At 32.8% G+C, this 22,128-nt stretch overlaps 1 pseudogene; it reads right to left on the reverse strand.

The window, feature by feature from the left end:
• Positions 1-3,688: 3,688 nt before the first annotated feature.
• On the reverse strand, positions 3,689-9,642 carry LOC149558187 (oxoglutarate-dependent flavonoid 7-O-demethylase 1-like; annotated as a pseudogene).
• Positions 9,643-22,128: the final 12,486 nt, after the last annotated feature.

Genomic DNA, 22,128 nt, shown 5'->3' on the forward strand with positions numbered 1-22,128 from the left:
TGTATGAAGAAAACCATTGACGGGTCTTAAGTGGGTTTCTAAACATTTATAGGTGCTCAATATTATGAAAATGTAATAAGAAATACTTTTTATTGCAGATGCTAATGATGTAACTCTTGATGAGTTGCATGAAGTGGGCCACTATAAATTGTGGGTATTAAAAGGAAGATATCAAATAATTCAAGTTTTATTAAGACCTGTGATATTATATTAAATAATCAGAAGACATTGGTGAATTACATACTTAATGCCCTTTATTCAAAGGATAGGCATGCATGTGACTAACATATGATCTTAGAATGAAATTTCAAGATATTTTCTAGAGGCTTTGGAAATAATAAGAATTCACAACTACCTACTTTGGCAAAAATGGTATAGCTATTGCAAAGTTAATTTAATCTAGAGATGATCCTAAACAATGTTCCATTCCCACTTGAAACATCTTTAGTGGGGAGATGTTAAATCTATGTGTAGATAATTATTTCATATCTTTGAGCATTACATTTATCTATTTGTGTTTCTATACATACTATTAAGAGATATGTACCTTGATATTTTCCTTTATGTCTAAGGATGTCCTTGCAAGTAAAGAAGGTTGGTACTTTACACATGCTACCAAAATATTGTGCAAATTTAATCTTATATAGTAGCTTGAAATAAGTTGTGATATAGAATTCATTAGTCGTCTGATGACCAGACTGGATAAAGCGAGGCTCTTGAAGCAAATATTCTTGATGATTGATATTATGAGTATCTATTTACATTAAGAGGGAGTATGACACTTCTTCAAAGGAAACACATGAGATTAGAAGATTGATACTTAGAGGGGGTCTAGAAATACACATGTGTGACTACTTGAGATTATGAGCCCCACCTATCCGCATCATTAGAAAGTAATGACTTATCATCAGAAAGTCAAGAAGATCGATATCAAATTCAAAGGAAGTTCGATAGGCATCCTTAGGTGAAGACTTCTAAGGGAGTAACTAGAGGACTTGGCTTCCTAGGATTGTTGTTCAGAGGAATAAATTTGAAGTATGATATATTCTTTATAAGGGAAAAGTTAGAAGTGGGGTAAGTGCACCAAAGTTGTGGTGCCATAAGGGGGGTTTAAGTGACCACCTTTTTTTGTTTCGAAATCAATGATTTTTGAAATTCAACAAGAATTTGAAGATAGTTACTCTCAAAATTTTAAGATATGATAGAAACAAAAGTAGTAGTCCTTTAAACTAGGTTTATAAATGATAATTTTTTTTTCAAAATGGTTTAGTTTTAGATCCTCAAAAAAGGGGGCCACAAAAAGTGGTACAATTTTTTAAGAAAAAAACATAACATAGTGCAAAATGTGACCCCCCTAAAATTTTAATTTTTCTTTTGAAATTCTCTAATTACTCTAGTCAAAAGTTACCTAACACCATGTAGTTTATCCCATATTTTTAAGGTAATTTTATAATGTGTATTTTTTAAAATGAATTTTTTAATTGGATACATCCCAAAAATGTGAAATATTTGTGTGCTCCTCCTAGAAATGATTGAAAACTAATTTAAAATCTAAACTTCTTTTTTTCAAAGTGTGTAAAATGGAGTCTAGTTTCTAAAAAGCTACATTGTTGTGAAATTTGATGAATGAGCTAAAATATACACCACAATTAGTACACATTGGTTTTTGATAGAAAATGGACATACATTCAAAATAAATTATAGTAGAAAGGCTTAAAAAAATTCAAATTCAAAATAAATTATATAGTTATATAGCTAACATAGAGATTTACAATGTCATGTACCCTGATTTTATCTATGCTGAACCACGAAGAAACTTGAAGGAGAGCACACAAGAAAAATCAATCATTTTGTGTATGTTTGATGCAAAACACATCTTAGACTAATTTAGAGACTCCAAACCTTTGGGTTGGATCCCTAAGGAAAAACCAAGCCTTAGGCTTGGTAGAATCCAAAGCTTTAAATAACACATGCACACTCTACCACTCATGCATTAGTTAAAGCATTTTTAAATTTAGGCTTACATAGAGCATACACACTATAGTGCACACGCACTCTATAAGCCTGAATTTCAATAGAGAAGGAGGAAGAGAGGGAGAGAGGGTATAGAATCAGAGAGTAGAGGATGGGGAGAGAGTAGGAGATGGGAGAGGGTGGGATAGGGAGAGAGGGAGGGATAAATAGAGAAAAGGTAGGGGATGGGAGAAGGTGGGATAGGAAGAGAGGGATGGAGAAATGGAGAGAGAGAGAGAGAGAGAGAGAGAGAGAGAGAGAGGGATGGGAGAGGGAGGGAGAGTAGGGGATGGGATAGGGTGTGATAGGGAGGGAGGGAGGGAGGGAGGGAGGGAGGGAGAGAGAGAGAGAGAGAGAGAGAGAGAGAGAGAGAGAGAGAGAGAGAGAGAGAAGGTCTTACTTACATGAAATAAGGTAACAGTTAAAGCTTGGGTTAATTATATTTAATGAACCCATTTCTCCAGGATTTCAAGATATCCTGCAAACCTTTTATATTTTCAGAATGTTGCCATCTATTTTCTTGCATGGAGAAAACTAAAATCTCAATTGCCAAATGTTCATTACAAAGACAATGATCTTTACAATTAGGTATCCTAAGATCCTAATTTGTTATGTGATGTATCAAAGTTCAGAGAACCAACCAGTAATTCAGTAAGTAATAGTATACCAGCAAAATTAAAAATATTATGGACCTTAAAAAATAATGCAACTTCACTATAGCAACATGTTAATGTATAACAAAAAAATATTTACAAAAGCTAAAATTTGATTGGTTGTTTCAAAGTAGGTTAATCACGATTTAAGAGTAGCCCCTGGACAATAATAAGATGAACTAAATTTTAAAGACATCGTTTAATATATTTAGTATATAAAGTCTTTTAATATATTCAGTATACAACATGTTATATATCTAACAAATATATTTATTGATTTAATTAAGCCGTGAGGCTTTCTACAGTGGCAACAATCTTCAATGTGAACATTTTCCATTTTGAAAAAGAAAAATTGACGTTCATTTACATGTTAGAAAAATAAAATAGAAATAGACTAAATATAATTATAATTAAAATTGTGAAAATTACATAAAGGAAATGGAAGTCTTGAATCATTTTCATTCCCTCATGCTTGTTAGACTCACATAAATATATATCTCAAGAAAGATATCTCTCAGCTTATTTTTTATATATATATATATATATATATATATATATATATAAAAGCTAGTAATAAAAAATGGACAACTCTGCGCTAAAAGCTGATTTTAAAGTTGTTATTAGCATAGAATAGTAATTTCAAATTAAAATGCTCAACTACTAACTCCTCTCCTTTAAATTTAAATTTAACAGTAAAAAAAAATTATATATATATATATATATATATATATATATATATATATATATATATATATATATATATATATATATATATATATATATACATCTTTTAAAATTATTTAATTTCAAAATATGAATCTTAAAAGTTAATTTCTATCATCAATAATTTCAAAACTATGAAAATGAGTAACACTCTTCCCAATGTTGAAAACTAGGACTAAAGGAAATGGGCATTACTTAATCATGCAATTCATGACGTTAGTGATCACTGACCACTCTTAAACTAAAAGCCTAAAAATACTCATGAGAGAACTAAGCTGAACAAATTGTAAGTGTAGATCTTATGCCTTCCCAGCCTCTATCTTAACCATATTGAACAGATTCGAATCAAGAAAGTTATTACTTGATTTTGACAAATTAAATCTTCTTCTTCTTCCCTTCAAGTTTTTCAGAAAAGAAATTCTGCATATACTCTGCATGAATGAATCTTCTATATTGAAAGGGGTGCATCTCATCTATGAGCTCAGGAACATGGACGACCTCTATTCCCATACTTGGACCATAAAACATGGCAATGGAGATTCGATCCTTGTCCATGTTTGTGATTGTTCTGTGCTCAACGCTCTTCTATATTCCATTGCTTAGTACCAAAAAAAAACACAAAAATAGAAAAAATTACATTTGATACGAATCTACTGGAATCAAACATTAGTCCTCATTAATTAAACCCAAATATTAAATCAATATTGTAGAGGGAAGCCTTTTGCAATCTTGAATACACGAAACCTCTGAATTAACAACCCATAGAAACATTCTTGAAAACAAGTTAACATAAATTGATGGTTCCTATAGGTTGTTCAGGCTTAAAGACTCTTGAAATTCATCTTAAGTACCTCAAGCATGTCCCCAATATTGATAACTAGGGCACCAGGGATGGGTTAGTGATGAGGAGCAATCACAATAATGATAATCAAATAATAAATGATACAATTTAAAAAGGAACCATATGGCAGACTCCTAGCACTTCTTACTCTTGAACTAGGGTTTTCTTAATCACTTGATTACACACATTACCAATCCCAACTAACAATGGATTCACCTTCACATGGACATTGTTTAATGTCTCCAATCAGCAAATAAACCCCTTGTTTGGGTAAAATCTCTATCTTGTTTAATTCTGCACGTGCTTGGTTAGTAATATATCATACATGTTAGAATAACTCTTTCCATGAGTATCAAGCCATCATCCTCATGGAAAGATCTTCATTTCCTTTAAAACCTACTACAACAAATAAATAATTAAGAGAAATCTACTGGTTCTGCAATAGGTGTAACAACAAACCTATAATAACATGAAACTTATCAACAAAGTACTTGGAATGATGAAAGAAACCTTATTAATGTATTTGTAGAGCCAACCAATCAGTTTGCGGACCACAATATCCAATTTGAGTTGTAGAATATCTAAGTTTTAATATTTCTATTCACAAGTCCGTACATACCAGTCTTCCAATATTTTCTCTCCCATTTACATTAGAAACTCTTTCCAATTTATAAGACACCCTATAATAACTAACTCCAACCAACTATCATTGTTGAGTTGGGTATTTTAAAATTATTACAACCTAAACTTCCCTCTAAACCAACCGTTACCTTTTTTTATTTAATGTTAGAACTTGAAAAGCCATAGAATGGTTTTATTAAACATTAAACTCTTTCCTATACCTAAACCTATCTTGAAGACCTAATATTATTTTAGCATCATTATAGGTTCCAAGATTGGCCAATTGATTTGATGAACTTGTGTATCGATTCCTTCCTTCTAATTTGTTTTGAGGATCTTTGAGGTCTTTATAATCTTCAAATGTTGCTTGAATATTTGAGGTGCTCCTATACCATACTCCCCATCATAAAAAGAACTCTTGCCCCAAGAGTTGACCTGTGATCCATTGTTCCTTGCTCCCATTTGCTACTGCTGAGGGGTGAAATTATTCCCCAAAGTGATCTGCTCCTTCATCTTGGTTACTACAGTCACACACCAAGATTTAGATGCATAAATATTTGGATTAGACTATCCTCTTGCTTGATAGTATTGCTATTGCACATTAGACTACTGGAAAGTCTTTATTTTTCTCTGCTCTATCACCATATCATCTTCATCTATCCACCCTCTTAGAGGACACTTCATTGCTCCAACCAAAACAAAAGGTTGTTCAACCAAGCCTGCCACCCCTAGATTGTCTTACCTCTTAGCCTGGCATTTCTTCCAACCAGTCTCATAATGTGGAGTACCCTGATCCTGCACTGGAATATCTCTACCAAAACACATCAGTATAGTTTCCTTATGGCTCCCAACCAATAGATGCAACTTATACTTCACCTTTCCTTGTTGAACTAAATATGTATTTTCATATCCATTATGCATGACTCTCCTTGAACATTGCCAAGATCTTCCCAAAATGAGATGCCCACAAGTCATGTGCATGACATCACATAGTTCCTTGTCTCTATAACTCCCAACTGAAAACTCAACCATCACTTATCTTTAACCAACAAATTCTGATTCTCATTGACCCAAGTAGCATAATAAGAAGTAGCACGTGCAAAAGTTTTCAAATCCAATTTCTTAACAACTTCATAAGACAACATATTATTACTTGCCCCTGAATCAATTATAAACTTACATACCTTGCATTGAATGAGACGATTTGATTTGAATATGCCTGGATCTTTTGGTATTTGATTGCTTCTTCCCATCAGTAAGCACTCTCCTTCTTCTAGAAGAAGTTCAATAGGTTCATTCTGCTCATCCTTCCTTGGCTCTTCATCAACCAAGTTTACTCTTCTCTCTCTCCCTTTGTCTTCCTGCCATTTAGGACATCGAAAGGACTAATGGCCTACTTCATTACAAGTGAAGCATCTTCCAGTGAATACTCCACTTTCTCTTCCTCCACTTCTTCCACCTCTATAACCCCCTCTTGATTCTGAAAATGTTTTGTCCTTATCCTTATCATTGCTGCTCTGAAAATCAGTAGTACCTCTTCCCCCTCTTCCTCTCATGGAAGATCCACCTCTATTTCTGCTCTGCTTTTCTTGCCTCCTTCTTATCTTCTCTTCAACCCTCAAGACTAACTGATAACATTCATCAACTGACCTCGGGGTAGCAAGAGTAAGTTCATCCTAGATATTGAACTTTAGTCCCCTCATATACCTTGCAATCTTTTCTTCCATCTCTTCATCATGATCCACCCTAATATCAAGCTTGTGAAATTCCTCAGTGTACTTCTGTACATCCATCTCCTTTTGCCTGAAATCTCTCATTTTCTTGTACAACTATACTCTATAATCCTTTGGCAAAAATTTTGCCTTCATTTTGTCCACCATAGTATACCAAGATGTGATCTTGGGTCTACCATTCTTCCATCTGTCTACCTGGATGCAATCCCACCACAACAAAGCATGTCCCTTCAACCTGGACTTTGCTATCTTCACTTTTTCCTTCTCTTCTATCCCTTCACACTCAAAGCAATTTTCCATTGCACTAAACCAATCTATTAGTTCTTCATCATCCATTTTTCCTCTATACATAGGTAAGTCTGTCCTTACCCTTTTATCTTCATTTCTTATGGCTTTTGCAAACTTAGCCATTCTTACTTCCTTAGGGTCCTTTTCTTCTTCTTTGGGTTCTTCTTCCTCTTCTTCATCTCTAACTTCTTCATCCAATCTAATGCTCTTATCTTTCTTCTCTAGTGCTGACAACCTCTCTATCATGGACTTTATCAATCTATCTTTTTCAGCATTCTCTTTGTCCCTTTGTTCTAATGATGCCCTTAAATTTTTGTTATCTGCCACTTGTTCTTTCACTATCTTTGCCAACTCCATATTTGTCAACCTTGTAGGAATCTCTTCTTCTCCTTCAGACATGGTTGCTTGATCAACTTAGTACAAGAATCTACTATAGGGTTACTCCTCTCAGGATAGTTCAACTACAAGGGCTTACTAAGGGATTCGAGAACCAACTTCACAAGACCAATTACGCTTCCACAAGACCTTTCCCTCACTCTGATACCAATATGATGAGGAGCAATCACAATAATGACAATCAAATAATAAACGATACAATTTAAAAAGGAACCATATGGCAGACTCCTCCTAGCACTTCTTACTCTTGAACTAGGGTTTTCTCAATCACTTGATTACACACATTTCCAATCCCAACTAATAATGGATTCACCTTCACATGGACATCGTTTAATGTCTCCAAATAGAAAATAAACCCCTTGTTTGGGTAGAATCTTTATCTTGTTTAATTCTGCACGTGCATGGTTAGTAATATATCATACATGTTAGAATAACTCTTTCCATGAGTATCGGGCCTTCATCCTCATGGAAAGATCTTCATTTCCTTTAAAACCTACTACAACAAATAAATAATTAAGAGAAATCTACTGGTTCTGCAATAGGCGTAACAAAAAACCTATAATAATATGAAACTTATCAACAAAGTACTTGGAATGATGAAGGAAACCTTATTAATGTATTTGTAGAGCCAACCAATCAGTTTGCGAACCACAATATGCAATTTGAGTTGTAGAATATCTAAGTTTTAATATTGCTATTCACAAGTCTGTACATACCAGTCTTCCAATATTTTCTCTCCCCTTTACATCAGAGACTCTTTCCAATTTATAAGACACCCTATAATAACTAACTCCAACCAACTATCATCGTTGAGTTGGGTATTTTAAAATTATTACAACCTAAACTTCCCTCTAAACCAATCGTTACCTTTTTTTATTTAATGTTAGAACTTGAAAAGCCATAGAATGGTTTTATTAAACATTAAACTCTTTCCTATACCTAAACCTATCTTGAAGACCTAATATTATTTTAGCATCATTATAGGTTCCAAGACTGGCCAATTGATTTGATGACCTTGTTTATACATTCCTTCCTTCTGATTTGTTTTGAGGATCTTTGAGGCCTTTATAATTTTCAACTGTTGCTTGAATATTTGAGGTGCTCCTACACCAGTTAGACAGGAATCCATTGATCATCCTTGTAGATCTGTAGTCCAACTATTTCATCGTCCTGCAGCAAAACTGTCAAACCATTTCCATCTAAATGAGAGCTTAACCCTAAAACAAGATCGGGTCTTGGGCAGGGTAGGTAGTAATTCATTCGCATCCTCTGTATTATTTTCCCACACACCTTAATGAAATAATCTGGTTTCAACCCAGCGTTCTCTGATAAGAAGCAAAAAACTGTATTGCCCAATTTTTGAGTTTCAAAAGTGTATTGATCCACGGTGTCTCTACAACAAATGGGCAGCGCAATTAGATTAAAAATTGAAATTTGATGAAAGTCGGATAGAAATTTCAGTAGATATGCTTTAGATATCTATAACAAAGAAAAAAGAGAAAACAAACTTTACATGATCATCACAAATAATTAGGTACCTAAAATCCGCTGGCTTTGTTGGCCAGAAATCCATTTTTCTATTTCCTGGAGGCAGAGTATTCAAGGACATCGTATCTTCCCAGTCTAGTACTTGGTCATCAGAGCCTATAAAGGCCTACCCATAGCCTTCTGACTCTTGTATTTTGTATTTTAATTTCTCCTCTAGAGGCAGTTGAATGAATTCCCTAACAATTTCCTTCATTCATTCCATCAGAGACAGAGGGACTCCATGATTCATAGCCTGAAAATATAGAGGAATAGATACCATCTTAGTAAAATAAGCAATATAGGAGAATACAACTGATCTGGATATTGGAAACCACTAGAGGGGTAATTCCACATCACATAGATAAATGATCATACCATGCAACAACAATAGTCTAAGAAAATAAACTTTTCCTAAATCCAGATCTCTATACAAGAGAGAGCCTCAGGAAGAGAGCCCTATTTATAGGATGGGTCATTTAAGCTATAGGATCATACTTTTTAGCAATTATTAGTCCACCAGATAGTAAATTTCGACGTACCCACCTGAAAAAATCCCCATTGCTGGCATGCAATACTAAGTTTCTCCAATTCCTTTTGCTTGGAGAGATCATTAGAATCACTCACAAACATGCCAAAATCAATTATGGGGATGTCTATTTGAGGAGGAGGAAATCCATTTTGGCGCTCTTCCTCTGGTCTGATATACCTTTCCAAGAGGCTTTGAAGATTCTGGGATGCTAATTCCTGAACAATAGGAATTGAAAATCTTTTTGAAGTTCCATCAGAAGGATTATATGCCAAAGTAGAATTAAACATGGTAGTTTCTTAATCTAAAGAAATCACCTACTTGCTCCTACTCTTATTAACTCTTCTCACTTTCAAAAACAGAAGCGAGATGTCCACACACACACACACACACACACACACACACAAATATATATTCCCATAAACAAAGATATTTCATAATTTTGAAAATTCTATTTCACATATATTCTCATAAAAATTATATTTGATAATTGTCACATATATTCTCCTAAACAATGATATTTGATAATTATAGAAATTTCTATGTCCATATATTTTCATAAAAAAAAAAATAATTGTAGAAAATTCTATGCTTATATTTATTCTCATAAACAGAAAACAAAAAATTCTATATATATATATATATATATATATATATATATATATATATATATATATATATATATATATATATATTCTCATAAACAAAAACAAATATATTTGATAATTGTGACTTTATATTACCATAAACAAAGATATTTGATAATTAAGTTTAAAAAAGTGCAAGTAACATTTGTTATTTTCAACATTACTATCGATCTAAGAAAGTTCAACATTTGTTATTTTCAACATTGCTACTGATCTAAGAATTTTTTTTTGATGAATTAGATTATTTGAATAAAGAAAGGAGTAGGATTCAACATTGCCACAAATTCAATTCTTTGAATAAAGAGATAAGTAGGGTTCAATATTTCTTATTCTAAGAATTGTTTAATATTCATTATTTCATAAAGGTTAATGGATGAAGTAGTGGTTGTTCAAATCCCAATTGGGTAGTTGTTAACTTTTAATTCAATATATTTTATATCATATTAATTATTGTATATTTATATTTTTTATTTAAAATTAAAATAATTGAAATGTATTATCTTATTAATACTACTATTCAAAATATAAATAACATATTTACTTTAAAATATATATATTTGTATCGTATTATGTATAGTTTAAAACAATTCAATTTAACAAGTTTTAATAATTTAACTAATAAATATTATATTGCATTTATAAAACTTTGAAACTTTAATCACCAATTTATGTCGATTGGGTTTAGCAATGGTATTTAATTTGTTTTAGTGTCATGATTTAATTTAGTTTCATCTTTGGGTTTACCTTCATTTATTATTCTTAGAAATTAATTTTGTCTAACAAAACATGTCACCTATCTATTAAATGGAGATTGAACTAAGTATATAGTGTTTTATTCTATTTAAGATTATGATCCAATATGGTATTTTTATTAAGGAAAATATTTTTTGATGTTTATCCATAATAGTGAATTTGGTCTAATGCATTCTTATGGTTAGAGTGTAGTTTGGTTTAATTCTCAAATATGTTTATGATCAAATTTGTTCTGAAAATGGATATAAATTGGTTTAAAATTAGGGTTAGGTTTGAATGTTTATTGTAGGATTATATTTAATTTCTAAATTAGTTTTTAGATCTTAATTTATTTTGGTTTGACCAGAGTTTAGGTCTAAAATAATTTGGTTTACCATTTCTTCTACTATTTATCCCCTCTCTATAAAAAACACAGCCATATATACCCCTTCATCTTCTTCTTTTCTCCCTTTATCCCCCCACCCCCCTCCCTCCCTCCCTCCCTCTCACACACACATATCTTCCCTTGATTACCCTCTTAGAAATTATTCTTTATGTAGTCTCACCATATCTAGCTCTATTTTTCTACCTCATGCATCTCATGCTCTTTCTGCTATCTCTATCATATCCAAAATCTCTCTCTCTCTCTCTCTCTCTCTCTCTCTCTCTCTCTCTCTCTCTCCCCTCATAAACACACACAAATATAAATCTCTCCAACCCTAATTACTCTCATCCACTCTCTCCCCTCCATCCTCTTGCAATTTCTTCCCCCTATTTACCCTCTATCTCTAGGCATAATTTTTGTTACCCTCTCAACCTTTTTTAACTCTCTCTGTATCATACATATCTTCTCTTAAATTTTACCCTCTTAGACATTATTCTCTATTTACTATCACCATATCTACCCCTAATTTTCTACCTCATTTATCCCTTCAAACCTCATCTCACCTCTCACCATGTATTCTCCCTAATCTCTCTCTCTCTCTCTCACACACACACACACACACACACACACACACACACACACACACACCTCTAGCCCTAATTACTCTCATCCAATCTCTCGCCTCCATCCTCTTACAATGTCCTCCATATTTACCCTTTATCTCTAGGCATCATATTTGTTACTGTCTCCACCTTCTTTGACTCTCTCACTATCATACATCTCTTCTCTTAAATTTTACCATCTTGGATAGTATTCTCTATGTACTCTCACCATGTCTACCCCTATTTCTCTACCTCATTTATCTCTTCAACCCTCCTCTCACCTCTCACCATGTATTCCCCCTAATTACTATCTCTCTCCCTCCCTCTTCTATTACAAATTAAAGTCCACAAAGATAACTGGAGGGTGGGTGAATCAATTACCCAACTATTAAAATATGTATTGACCTTATTAATCCTTAAGCATGTGAACAATATAACCAACAACAATATTCTAAGAAAATAAAGTTTTCTTAAATCCTAATCTCTATACAAGAGAGAGCCTCAAGAAGAGAGCCATGTATATAGGATGGGTCATTTGAGCTACAAGATCATACTTTTTAGCAATTATTACTCTAGTAGATAGTAAATTCTGAAATACCCACCTGAAAAAATCCCCATTCTTGGCATGCATACCAAGTTTCTCCAATTCCTTTTACCTAGAGAGATCATTAGAATCACTCACAAACATGCCAATATCAATTATGGGGATGTCTATTTGAGGAGGAGGAAATCCATTTGGGTGGTCTTCCTCTAGTCTGATATACCTTTCCAGGAGGCTTTGAAGATTTTGGGATGCTAATTCCTGAACAGTAGGAATTGAAAATCTTTTTGAAGTTCCATCAAACAAATTATATGCCAAGGTAGAATTAAACATGATGGTTTTTTTAATGTAAACAAATTAGCTACTTTCTCCTACACTTACTAACTCTTCTAACTCTCAGAAATAGAAGCGAGGTGTTCTTATATATTCTCATAGACAAAGATATTTGATAAATGTGGAAAATTCTATGTTGAAATATATTCTCATAAAAAAAAGATTTTTGATAATTGTGGAAATTATTATGTCTATATATATATTATCATAAAAAAAGATATTTGAGAATTAAATAAAGAAAGGTGAAAGTTTTCAACATATTATATTTTCAACATTGCTATTGATGTAGGAAAAGTTTTTTTGACCACTTGGATTGTTTGAATAAAGAAAGGAGTAAGGTTCAATATTTCTTATTCTAAGAAAGGTATCTAAAAATTTAGATTATTTTAATTAATTTGCCTAATTCTTATTTTGACTTGATTTTTAGATATAATTTAAGTAGAACATGTCAAAAAATATCATATTTCACAAAAAAATTTGGTATTCATAGAGAATATAAAACGCATAAAAGTAATATGAAAAGGAAATCATTATTTGTTTTTAGAAAGAAAAATAAAAAGTTTTATTTTAATATTAGACTAATTTGTGTGTGTGTGGACTAGTATGTGTGTGGAAGCCAATAGTTATCAAGGCTTCAATTTTTAATTAATTGGGTGGTTGTTAACTTTTAACACAATATAGTTTATTCATATTAATTATTTTATATCTAAAGATTATTTTTATTTAAAATTAAAATAATTGAAATGTAATATCTTATTAACATGGTATTATTCAAAATAGTATACTAACGTATTTACTTTTAAAAAAAAAACTATATTGTATTATGAAATATAGTTTAAAATAATTCAATTTAACAAGTTTTAACAATTTAAGTAATAAATATTATATTGCATTTATGAAACTCTGAAATTTTAACCATTGATTTGTTGTCATATGTCATTGGTTTTAGCAATGATATATACATTTATTTTAGTGCCATGATTTAATTTAGTTTCATCTTTGGGTTTAGTTTTGAACATTTATTATTGGTAGAAATTAATTTTTTCTAACAAAACGTGTTAGGTATCTATTATATGGAGGTTAAAATAAGTATATAGTGTTTTATTCTATTTAAGATTAGGATCCAATATGGTTTTTTAATCAAGGAAGATGTTTTTGGTGTTTACGTGTAATAGTAAATTTGGTCTATTGCATTCTTATGATCAGAGTGTAGTTTGGGGTTAATTAGCAAATATGTGTTGATCAATTTGTTCTACAGATAGGATATAAGTTGGATTATAATTAGGCTTAGGTTTTAATGTTTACTGTAGGATTATATGTTTAATTTTTAAATTAGCTTTATATCTTAATTTAATTTGGTTTGACAAGAGTTTAGCCTAAAATAATTTGGTTTACCATTTCTTCTATTATTTATTCTCTCTCACTATCACAAACACACATATATCCCCCCTTCATCTTCTCATATTCTCCCTTTACTCGTATTCTCTCTCTCTCTCTCTCTCTCACACACACACACACACACACACACACACACACACACACACACACACACACACACACACGCGCGCGCACGCATACACACACATCTCTCACCCTTCTTTTAAACTTTATTTCTCCCCTACTTGCCATCTCTCTCTCTCTCTCTCTCTCTCTCTCTCTCTCTCTCTCTCTCTCTCTCTCTCTCTCATTCTCTTTATCTCATGGCTCTCACCCTCTTCCCCATCTTTAACTCTCTCTAGGTCTCATGTCTCTCACCCTCTCCACCTTATCTAACTCTCTACATCACATCTCTCTTCCCATAATTACCATGTGATACTCTCTCCTCTACCTACTATCACACTGTCTTCCCCCTTTAACCTCATTCTCTACCTCACATATCTTACTCTATCCCAACTAATTACTATCTTTTGTTATTTCCTCTCTCTCACGTCAATATCTATTACCCCTTATTTACCCCCTACCCCTCTTCCTCTCTCTCTCTCTCTTCCCACATTAACATGTTCATCTATTTTGTGGCATAATTATTCTCTTATTCTTTATACCTCATCCATCTTCCATCCCCATTCACTCTCTTATTTATCTCCTCCTAATTACTTTCTTTATCTCTCTCCCCTCCCTTCTCATACAATTACTTCTCCATATATACCACCTATCTCTAGACCTCATAGCTCTCACCCTCTCCTCTATTGATTTTCTAGATATCATATCTCTTTTCCCCTAATTACTCTCAAGAACTCTTTTCCCTACCTAGTCTCACCATATCATCCACCTCTTAACCTCGTTCTTTACCTCATTTGTCTCCCCCTCTCATAACTAATTATTATCTCTCATTCTCTCCTCTCCCTTGTCTTACTATCTCTCACCCCTCATTTAGAATACATCTTTACCCTCCTTCTCTCCCTAGATCTCATGGCTCTCACCCTCTTCCCCATCTTTAACTCTCTCCAGGCCTCATGTCTCTCACCCTCTCCACCTTATCTAACTCTCTACATCACATCTCCCTTCTCATAATTACCTTGTGATACTCTCTTCTCTACCTTCTATCACAATATCTTCCTCCTTTAACCTCATTCTCTACCTCATGTATCTAACTCTATCCCAACTAATTACTATCTTTCATTATGTCCTCCCTCTCATCTCAATATCTCTTACCCCTTATTTACCCCTCTCCCTCCCCCGCTCCCTCTTTCTCTTCCCACATTACATTTTCATCTATTTCATGGGACAATTATTCTCTTTTTTTGTATACCTAATCCATCTTCCCATCCCCATTCTCTCTCTTATTTATCTCCTCCTAATTACTCTCTTTCACTATCTCCCCTCCCTTCTTTTATAATCACCTCTCCATATATAGCACCTATCTCTAGACCTCATACCTCTCACCCTCTCCTCTACTAATTTTCTAGATATCATATCTCTTTTCCCCTAATTACCCTCTAGCACTCTATTCCTTGCCTACACTCACCATATCATCCACCTCTTAACCTCTTTCTCTACCTCATTTGTCTCCCTCTCTCATAACTAATTACAATATCTCATTCTCTCCTCTCCCTTGTCTTATTATCTCTCACCTCTAATTTACCATACATCTCTCTCTCTCTCTCTCTCTCTCTCTCTCTCTCTCTCTCTCTCTCTCTCTCTCTCTCTCTGTGTGTGTGTGTGTGTGTGTGTGTGTGTGCGCGCGGCGCGCACGCGCATGTGTGTTTATATTTTCCTCTTCCTTCCCTAATAACCATGTTCATGCATTATATGCCCTAACTATTCTCTTTCTCTCTCTACCTCATTTGTCTCCCCATCCCCATTATTGTATATGTCAACCTCATTTTTTTAGCCATATATCCCCTTGTTTCACTCTCTCTAACATTTCCCCTCCCCCACATCTTTTTATCTCTTGAATTATGTCTCTATGTCTACCTTGTGTCTTTCAACATTCTCCCTTGTTACCCCCCCCTCTCTCGTACCTATATTTCTCACAATCTCTCTATGTTGGCCTAATGTATCTAGCTCTATATCTCTCTCTCTCTCCCTCTCTCAAACACACATTTTCCCTCCCCCATGTCTATTTATCTATCAAATTCTCTCTATATGTATGACTCATTTCTCTCACCATCTTCCTCTTGTTTCACTCTCTCTATATCACTTCTCCTTATATTATTGTACAATATACTATGCATGCCTCGTGTATCTTTATCTCTAACCCTGATCCCATTATGCCATAATTAGTAGCTTCTTCTTCTCTTGGTTGCCATTATTATTTAGTTCATTTGTAATTCAATTAATCAATATGATTTTTATGTACAAGTTGTGCCTTGAATAATCATGTACATTGGTTTGTTTGATGCATAGTTAGAAGTGTTGCATGTTGTTGTGGTGATAGTGGATAGTTTGGTACATGGTCTTCTAGTCGAATTTTCCAAGCTTCTACATTTATTTTATTGGTATTTATAAATTGTGTCACATTTTCATGTAGATTCTAGGGAATGCTATTTTCTGTCGAGTTGTTGTTGTTAGCAAAGTTGTGCTTGCCAATCATGTCATGCTCATTGATTGTAATTCTTTTTGAGGGACCCAATTGTGATAACATTTTTCATTCATTTAGATTAATGATTTTGTGCATGCTTGCATCATCATTGTTATCATCCACATGCCATACTTGATATCCATTTGAGCTCATGTGTTGGTCCAGTTTGTAATCACTAATTCTTTGGTTAAAGGCCAATGTCCATTTGTATATCTAAAAATTTCTTGTATAATAGGAGCTCACTCCAATAGAATATTTTAATTTTTTTTGAGTGAAAATGCAAAACTGTATTGAACCTTGGATAAACATTGATGATGGCCTAGATTTTCCTTTTTCTCCATTTATTATGTCTATAATTTATAGATAAACTATATGACCATGTTGACCCAACAAGTGTTTTCATCTCAAGTTCTGGTGGCCTTTGAATGTATGCCTGCAAGTATGTAGAGTGCATTTGATTTTCTCAAGGTTATGCATTTTTTATCTATTGAAATATTTGTCTTCAAACATTTCATATGTAAAAGGATGACTGCATACAAAAAGGGGAAATTTTTGAAGCATATGACATGCTTCTTGTGTGCCTATGTTAGACTCAGCTACAACTTTAGTCATAAATTTCATGTATATTGTAAGAGCTTTAATGTTAGGTTTTTGGGCTGAATAAATTCTTAGTATAGGCCTCTAATTTTTTTTCACCTTTGATGTAACACCCCACCAGGGAACCAAAAATTAATTAAACTAAAGTTTCGCTAGGTTTGCCATGTTTTTTTAAAGATACTAACTTTAAACAACAACATATTTATAATATAGCAGAAGCAATAAATCACATACATAAAACCATCAAAATAGATTACATCCATAGAACTGCATATAAAAAATCCATCTAACTATCATCATGAAATAACTCAAATAATTGTATGAACATACATGTATCATCATCAAAATAATCCTAAACACATAAAATAACTAGCTCATCACATATATAAACTAAGTCTGAAATAACATCAAATCAAATTCAATAACTAAGTAGCACTAATCATAAAACATGCCTAAAAGAATTTGACAATCCAACATGAAAAGCAAAATAGGGGTAGGCATTACATCCACCCCCACTAGACTTAGGCTTACTTCTAGAAGCCTACAAGAAAGATAAAACTAAAGCACTCACTATGTAGGTCCCATTGGACCCTTCCCCCCTGTAGGAGGTTAAGAATCCATTGAAAACACCCTCTGAGATCTACCCATATCTCCAACTATGGCTTCTAATGTTGTAGGTCTCTAATTTAAGAATTGTGGTTTCCATTGAGGATAACGAGATGACTTGTGTCTGCATTGTCCACATTATAAACATTCTCCATCAAAACTTCTTTGCACTCTAGGTGTGTCGAGCTGCTGAAAAAAACTACCCTCACTAGAAAAAGAATGAGTACTCTATGATGGTTGGTTATACTAGTTGTACTTATTGTGTTGAAATTATTGAGAATCCCTAGAGTGTGAATCATTGCCACCACTCTATGTTGAAGGCTAAGATCCTCCCTTCTATTGTTGTTGATTGTCCCCTAAAGAAGTAGGCTTCCTATTGCTACTTGATGTCTGATTACCTTTGGACCTTAATGTTCGAGGTACTCCCATAAAACCACCATGTTCCAAGGTGACACTTTTCTCTATAAGGATTGGTCAATGTACCACATCCTTGAGGGTTTTAGGTTGGAGGACTTTTACACCCCCAATAAGATGGTTGTTTTGACCTTGAAGGAAGTGTTGAATGATCAATGATGAACTCTCACTAGTCCCTGCACAGGGCATGAGCTCATAGAATTTTCATTCATACTTTGCAATGGCCATAGTATACTATCTTAGATCATGAAACTCACCGGACCTCTGTTGGTGCCATTCTTTGGTAGGAAGCATTCACAAATTTTCTCAAGGAATAACTCCCATGTAATGATGTTCATTTTGACATCTAGTTTCTTCTCTTCAATGTTCTACCATGTAGCCCCAAAGAGCTCTAGTTGGGTGATGGAAAACCTCACTTTGACATTAGAGTCAAGTTCCTACATCAAAGAAATTAACAATTTCTTTGCCACGTACCCTTTACCAACTCTAGTGAAAGGTTTGATCTTAGACCTTTGTAGTTCCTTCAACTTAGTGCTTTTAATTGACCTCTATCTATCACCATGAAGATCTCTCTAAGAACTCTTGGATCTATGTGTCTTCTTATTCCCTACATGATGTGATCCCTAGTGATCAGCACCCCGAGGTGGAGGTAGGCACTCCATAATAGTCCTCATCATCTATCTCAACTTAGTTCCCTTTGAGTCAAAATACTCATCTCTGTGGCTTTCTTCCCTACTCTATTCTCCAATAAGACTCTCTCTATGAGTCTATGGAGGACTATCATGTCCACATCTTCTACAACCTCTACTTCTTCCTGCACTATGAACTCTAATAGATGATCTAGTTTCAGACACCATCTTCCTACAACACCCAAGAAAGAAAAATGCTCACAAGTCAAAAACAGTATACCACCATAAAGCACAATCATAAGAAAATATGTCTAAAATCAAAACTCAAGACTAATTCAAGTTTTTCCTTTTTCTATGTTTCAAGTTTCCAACTGTTCAAGTTGTAATAAATACATAAAATTATTTAAGTTTTATCTTACTTCAACTAGTTGTCAACTAGCGGTGTTCCAATATACCCAGAGCTCCCAATGTAGAAAATCAAGCTCTAATACTAGATGTAATGCTCCACTAGGGAACCTAAATGAAATTAACCCAAAGTTTCACTAATTTTGTCAAACATTCATTTTAAAAGATAATAACTTTAAACAACAATATATATAATATAGCAGAAACAATAACTCACATACATACAACCATCAAAATAGATTACATATCTTAAGGGTCCCAGGATGTTGAATTTGTACATTTATATAAGTTTTTATAATACTAATTTTGATACATAAGAAAACCACATCAAAGAATAAATACAAGTATGAATCCACTTAAATAATATACAAATATATAAGATGTCAGTTGGCAATAATTAGAATGCATAATCATCTGATGTACAAGTCACAGGGTATGAAAAGCTCAAAAAATATACATAATAAAATAAAATACATCATCTCATAAGATCTCTGAAACTAAATATAGAAAAATAGAGTATAACCATTCGTTGAAAATACAAGATGTGAAAGAAAGGAAATACAACATAAGGACATCCATCAATGGCATCCAACAGTCAGATCTCAATGATATAAGAAAAATGTAGTACCATATGACCTCGTGGAATCTAAATGGTCCACTCCCACTATAGTAGGGAGATATTCTCAAGTCCCAAACATGATAACAATCCTAAAAGTCATAACCAACATCTAGGTCAAGGACAAACTAAAATAAATCTATCTCAAGGGTACCAAGACACAAGACATAAGAAATCTATTTTGCAAGTGGGAAAGTATCATTGCATGAGCCAACTTTAAGGTTACCCTAGTAGACTCTCTAGACTCCAAGCCCCTAGTGTCTCTATGCACCACTAGTATCCTTTCATACAGACAACACATACTAATAATGAAAGGTCACAACCAAACATCCTCTCTATTCCCATCCTAGTCTATACTAGCACTCAAGGCATGTGCAAGGAAAAAAAATGACTCTTATTAATTCATTTTACTCTCATTTAATAAATTTTTATCCCTTATTAAAACAACTTACAATGGGTTAGCTAGGTAGCCACTTAGGCCTATGACCTCCATTACAAGCCACTTCCCAATGTACACATAGATTATCTATCCTAGGCTCATGAAAAGTTCAACTTTTAAAATCATAATTTTCACCTCAATCCTTTGCAAGCAACTAGAAAGCACCAATATATAAAACACAGTATTCACCTTGGTCCTTTACAAGCAACTGAGAAGTTCCTGTAAAGCAATCACTATAACCACCTCAATCCTATAAAAGAAACTAGAAAGCATCAAAAGACAACTGATCAAAACTCAAATATTACACCAAGAAAATCACAATAATCACCTCAATTCGATACAAGCAACTAGAAAGCGCTAACAAGAACTAATAAAAAATAATCATAGAAAACATGTGATACATCACCATGGTTGAGTATAAAAGATCATATACATAACATCATTATAGAATAAAAACCTCCAAGCCTCTGGTAAAACATCCTGAATGATCAAAGCACTAAGTCAAACCCAAAACCCACAACAATAAACCACACTTCACATAAAGTACATACAAAAGTAACTTTCATAACTCATTAGGCTTTTTGAGAAACATAAAAGTTCAATTTTCAATATGGTTTCAAGTTTTCATTTTCATTTTCAAGTATTACAATTTGATAGGGTTTCCATTTACAACCAGGGTTCACATTTTCATTTATAAAAGTCTCAGATTTGTTAAAGTTTACAAAATTTCTCTTATAACTTAATCTATTTTCCTTTTAAACCAACATACATAGTTTACTGCTAACTTATAAAACTAATGCCTTTATTAAATATTAGAAAAAAATTTAAAAAATATTAAATTATTATGAAGTAATTATTATGAAATTATTAATAAAATTATACTAATTTATTAATAACTATAATTATTAATTAATAATATAATAAAAATTATTTTAAAATTATTAATAATATAATTTAATATTAATTAAATTAATTAAAATAATTTAAAATAATTTTAATAATTTAAAAAAAAAAAAAATCAAATGCAACAATTGTAAAGGCCCAAAGGTTGTTGTTGTAACAACTTTGCAGGCAAGTTGCTATCATAGCCGGGGACGGGGAAGTGGTGACCCTAATCCCCATTAATATATATTTAAATTTTTTTATATGTTTAAAAAAAAAAAAAAAAACATAAAGAAAAATACAACCCCCCTTAAAATTAAATTTCATGATTGCCAATATAATATGTGGAGAAAGTTATGATAGTAAAATGTTTACTATGGTAATTTTTATTAACATATTTATTTTTTATAAATTTCTAATATACATCTAATAGGGAAACAAAATTTAAATAGTCAAAATTAGTAAATTAAATCTGGTTATCTTTTCCAAACACTATCCCAAAATACAAATTTCTAAATCGATCAAATTTATGAATTACCAAATTAATTAAACGAGCCAAATATTAAATTCATTCACAAATGTTTTAGGAACAATAAATTTCAACATAAGAATTTCAACCCTATTAAATTCTAAAACCAATTCCTATTTAGACATGAAGAAGACAAATATTTCAAAAAACAAAACTACTACGTAAAACCCACAAGATCCTACCTAGATCTGATGCTAAACAACAGAATGCATAGAACTTGCAAGCAATTTCCTTGTCTTTCAAAATTCTTTTATCAGAAATTGGCTCCTCAAAACTTGTGTGTGAAGAAATGAGCTCTAATTTCTTAATAAAGATTTTTCTCCAATTAGGGCTTCTATTTTTAAATAACACAAAACATTTTTCTTAATTATTTTATTATATTTTAATTTCTTGTACAATCTTTTTGCAATTTAATTAAAATATACTTTA

The sequence above is a fragment of the Cupressus sempervirens genome, chromosome 5, assembly GCF_028749045.1.
Source record: "Cupressus sempervirens isolate cs-2001-9-10 chromosome 5, ASM2874904v1, whole genome shotgun sequence".
Classification (NCBI taxonomy): Eukaryota; Viridiplantae; Streptophyta; class Pinopsida; order Cupressales; family Cupressaceae; genus Cupressus; species Cupressus sempervirens.